The sequence below is a fragment of the Camelus bactrianus genome, chromosome 25 (genome assembly GCF_048773025.1).
Source record: "Camelus bactrianus isolate YW-2024 breed Bactrian camel chromosome 25, ASM4877302v1, whole genome shotgun sequence".
Lineage (NCBI taxonomy): Eukaryota > Metazoa > Chordata > Mammalia > Artiodactyla > Camelidae > Camelus > Camelus bactrianus.
In genome coordinates, this window is record NC_133563.1 from 4,362,023 (window position 1) to 4,366,604 (window position 4,582).

Genomic DNA, 4,582 nt, shown 5'->3' on the forward strand with positions numbered 1-4,582 from the left:
TGTAGGTTTCCCAGGAAGGGGGATGTCATTTCTGATGTCAGATACTGAGGGAAGAAGTCTATTTTTCAGGCAGAAGCTTGAAACAAAGAGGGCAGTCCAAGATAGTTAAGGTTGCTTTGCTGAATAAAGGGTCAAATGCCTAAGAACCAAAGGACATCATCAAGAAAGTGAAAGGGCAACCTACAGAATGGGGAAGAAATTTGTAAATCATGTATCTGATATTGGTCTACTATCCAGAATAAATAAAGAACTTTTACAGGTCAACAACAAAAAGAAAAACAGTTCAATTAAAATGTGAGCGAAAGACTTCGAAGACATTTCTTTGAAGATACGTAAGTGGTCAACAGGCACATGAAAAAATACTCAACATCACTGATTCTTAGGGAAATAGAAATAAAAAGACAATGAAATAACACATCACACTCAGTAATGCGGCTATAATAAAAAAAAAGTGTAAGATACAGTGAGGATGTGGAGTAATTAGAACCTTTATAGGTTGTTGGTAGGAATGTAGAATGGTGCATCTACTGTGGAAAACAGTTTGATGGTTCCTCAAAAAGTCACTGAGTTACCATGTGACCCAGAAATTTCACTCCTAGCTGTTTATCCAAAGAAATGAAAAACAGAGACTCAAACACTTGATCATAGCAGCACTATTTACTATAGCTCAGAAGTGGAAACAATCCTAATGTCCATCAGTTGGGTACTGATGAGCCAAGCGTGGTATTTACATACCCACAGAGAGGAATGAAGTACTACTGTATGCCATGCCGTGAATGAACCTTGAATGCATTGTATTAAGTGAAAGAAGCCTTACACAAAAGACAGCACCTGATTCCATTATGGTAACTATCCAGAGGGGGTAAATCCACAGAGTTAGAAAGCAGGTTGCCAAGGACCGAGGGAAGGGGGTGAAGGGGAATGGCTGCTTAATGGGTATAGGGCTTTTTAAGGAGTGATAAAGATGTTTTGGAACTAGGCAGGGGGTGATGAAAATGTTCTGGGGTGATGAACACGTTATGGTTGTACAACATGGTATGTGTACTAAAAGCCACTGAACTGTTCACTTTAAAATAATTGATTTTTTTTTTTAATTTTACCTAAAAAAAATAAGTAAATAAAATCAAGAAGCCTAGGCAGCTCCTTCTGGGTATTAAATGAAGATGCTTCTTCCCTGGAGAGAAAAGGGAGCAGCCAGGAGGTGAGGGCCCAGGCAGGCCACTTTGGGCCAACTCCTTGGAACTAGAGTGAAAATGTCTCAAAATGGCAGGCAGGTTGGGAAAAGATGAGCTGTGCTACATGTGGCAACTTGTTTGTTAAGTAGACTGTTTATAACTCTTCCAACTTCTATGTTTATTTCCCATAATTTCAAGTAAAATTATTTGGAAAACTTGAAAACTGCCTTAGACTGCGAGTTTCTTGAGAGTCAAGAACTGTCCTATCTTTGACCTTTTTGCCTGATGCATAGTGGGTTCTAGAAATGCTGATTTGATGAAACTGGAGCAGGAGGTTTTGATTACACTTGTATAGGAGCACAAAAGTGAGAACAACAGACTTTTTGGAACATCTGTGTCATGGCAGCAGTGAGCAGTCACAGATCCCAAGGGAGAGTGAGACTCTGAAACTCACCTGGAGGGAAAAGAGAGTCAGTCTTTTTACTGTTAAAGATTTGTTTTCTTAAGAGGCGGCAGCCCCTTATATGTCTTGCCATGGTAGGCAACTCTATCAGTAAGTAGGAATTTTGTCACAAATAATAGGAAACCAAACTCAACTGGCTTAACAGTAAAGGGAATTTATTGGATTGCTCCTGTGTACAAAACGTCCAGAGGTAGGGCTAACTCCAAGCAAAACTCTGAAGACCAGTTTCTTGCTGTTTGTGCTCTGCCTTCTTTGTAAAGCTGGCTCTCCTTGCATTTCCAGGATGGTACCCTAAATTTCCTGGGATAGCTTGCTTTCTCACATCCAGCGGGAAGAAGCCAACAGAGTTCTCCCATCAGCACTTCTAGAAAAAATTCAGATTGGGCTAGTTCTGATACCTCCCACCTCTGAACCAATCATGGTTCCCAGGCTGAGCCTAGGTCATGTGTTTCATCCCTGGATTCAAGGTGGAATCAGCCTCCCCAGATCCTCAGGATCCCAAAACAGAAACTGAGATTAGAGGAAGGGAAAGAGGAGAGTGTTGCTGGGAAGGCAACTGACAAAAGTCCACTATGTAGACTATCTCAAAGTCACATTTTAAAATCCACCTCACTTTTGTGGTCTAAAGCCCAAACTCCGTTATGCTCAACATTAGTCCTATGGGATGCTCCTCGAAGAAAAGGTCCTGTGATCAAACAAAGTTGGCAAGTAGTGTATATTGTAACCCCCACCTAGAGGTTCCCTTTGTGCACTAGTGTAGTGAAGGCTTTAAGAAATGCTTCAGCAGAGAGGCCGATGAACTTTGTTTAGTCAACTGTTTCACAAGCTTCTTTGACTGAAACCTCTTTTTGAGTAACACCTATTAACAGCCATGGAACAATGGAACATATTTTGAAATAGACTGTGTCATTGCAAAAGTCTGACGTCTTCAGACTCAGATCTGTCTTTGGTGGCTGCTGCTGGTTTCTTAGTCACCAAGTCAACAATTACGGAGCCAGGAGTGATTTTGCAACCGTAGGATTTAATGCTGTTTTACAATTTTTTTAGCAATATGAAATTATCGTGTCATGATTTCATGAGCCTTTTGTCTGCCAGTAATTGCCATGCTTAATCTTTTTGTATCTCACTTATGACACTGTGGTTAGAAAGAAATGAAACAACATTAAATAGTTATCTCTGGGAATGGCAAACTGTTAAGGGCACTGTCATAGGGTAAATTTTAGACTCTAAAATCACAAGAGCTGTACAGGAAAAGGACTTCCAGACTTTCTGATATTCCCTGAAAATGTTCCCTGTTAAAACCTGACTTTGCTCCACCCCCATCCCTATTTCACAAAATGAAAATGTCTCATTAATGTATTGGTAAAGCATCTTGTGGGAATGTCCCCTTTATTTAAAAGAAAAAAAAAAAGCAGATACTAAGGATGCCATTATTATTCATAATCTTCCTCCCAAAACATCTCACCAATTTAGGGGGCATTGGAAGAAAAAAGTCCAAAAGTGAGTAATGTAAAAGAAATGCGAAAACCATGATTCTTTATCAGAAAGCGAAGAAATGTGGGCAAGGTTGAAATTCCCTTTGAGTATCCAGTGAATAGGTTGAATGGTGTCAGATTCCCAGTGTGATAGTGGTTAATAGTCCTCCCTGCTTGGGGCCTCATGTGACTCTTCCTCTGCTGCCTTCACCTCCTAGCTTCCTCTGGGTCTCCTCATCTTGATACTTTAGTCTTCCATAATATATTTACATGAAATGCCCCATTTCAGATTAAACTCTGGTTTCAGAGACTTTTCAGAACTTATCACAGTAAGTCAATCAACAAGTGCCCAGCAAGATATATGGCCTTCTGTAGGCAACACAGCTGCAAATTTGCTTATTTCTGCACAAAGCATTACTTAGTTGTTTAGGCCATTTGGCTTTAGTTCGGGTTTTTTTTTTTTTTTAATTGCAATGATAATTGAAACAATCCTTTTAAATCTATATCCTTATCCACAACCCTGTGGTCCAGGAAAAGCAAAGCTAAGTATGGTGTTTGTGGAATGAATTTATGGTCACGTTAAGTAGATTTTTCCAGTTTATTTTATTTAGCAGCATATACACTCCTGCTGTATTCTGCATGATGTATTTATGCAGTTGTTTTCTAGGACTCTAGTATGTATTATGATAGTTATTAGAAATGTGATTCTAAAGCCCAAAGATGGAGATTTCATTGGAATGCAGAAGACGAAAAAGAAATTTATGTCAATTAGTAAATATTATTTGAGTACATTCCATGTACCAGGAAATACACTAAGCACTGGAGATTCAAAGGTGAGTAAGAAGACACTGGCACTTTCACAAGTCCTCCCGCAGGCAGTGGGGCCAGGATTTGGTAGCTGGCGCTGAAATTGAAAACCCTGAATTACATCCTTGCCCTGGGACTGTGCCAGTGGCAACTGTCACTCAGTGGGACTCAGAGAAAAAGAAAGGAGGAAAAAAAAGAAGAGGAAAAAATGATGATTAAGACAGACTTTTTTGGTCTCAGCTAGTTCAGTCCCTCATCATCTTTTCACCAGACTGTTGTATCAGTGTTTTGACTGGACTCCCTCCCTCCAGTCTTGCCCTGCTTTAAGCCATCAGCCACACTGCAGCATGTGGCCCACCTGAAACAAATCTGACCTGCAGAAAGTCCAGACTCTTTAGCATCATAGCCCTGAATGTCAAGACACTCCCTCTCTCTCTGTCTCCTGTCACTCTCCACCTTGACATTTGTGCTCTGATTCCATCATCTCCTTGAGCTTTCTGCATATGTGCCATAGTGATTTACACCTCTGAGCCATTGCTTCTGGCTTGAACCTCTGCCAGGCTTGCCTTTCTCAGCATCTTCTTCCAGCTCAGTTTTGTTCTTTCTTCAAGGTTCAGCTCACTTCCTCCACAAAGCCTTTCCTGAGTGTGCTGGGTCCTCTG

General features: G+C 40.6%; 1 non-coding gene across 1 annotated transcript; it reads left to right on the forward strand.

Annotated features, from left to right (window-relative positions):
• Positions 1-3,961: 3,961 nt before the first annotated feature.
• Positions 3,962-4,092, forward strand: LOC123612302 (small nucleolar RNA SNORA30/SNORA37 family). Its single transcript, XR_006719524.1, has one exon. It is a non-coding gene; the product is annotated as a small nucleolar RNA SNORA30/SNORA37 family (small nucleolar RNA).
• Positions 4,093-4,582: the final 490 nt, after the last annotated feature.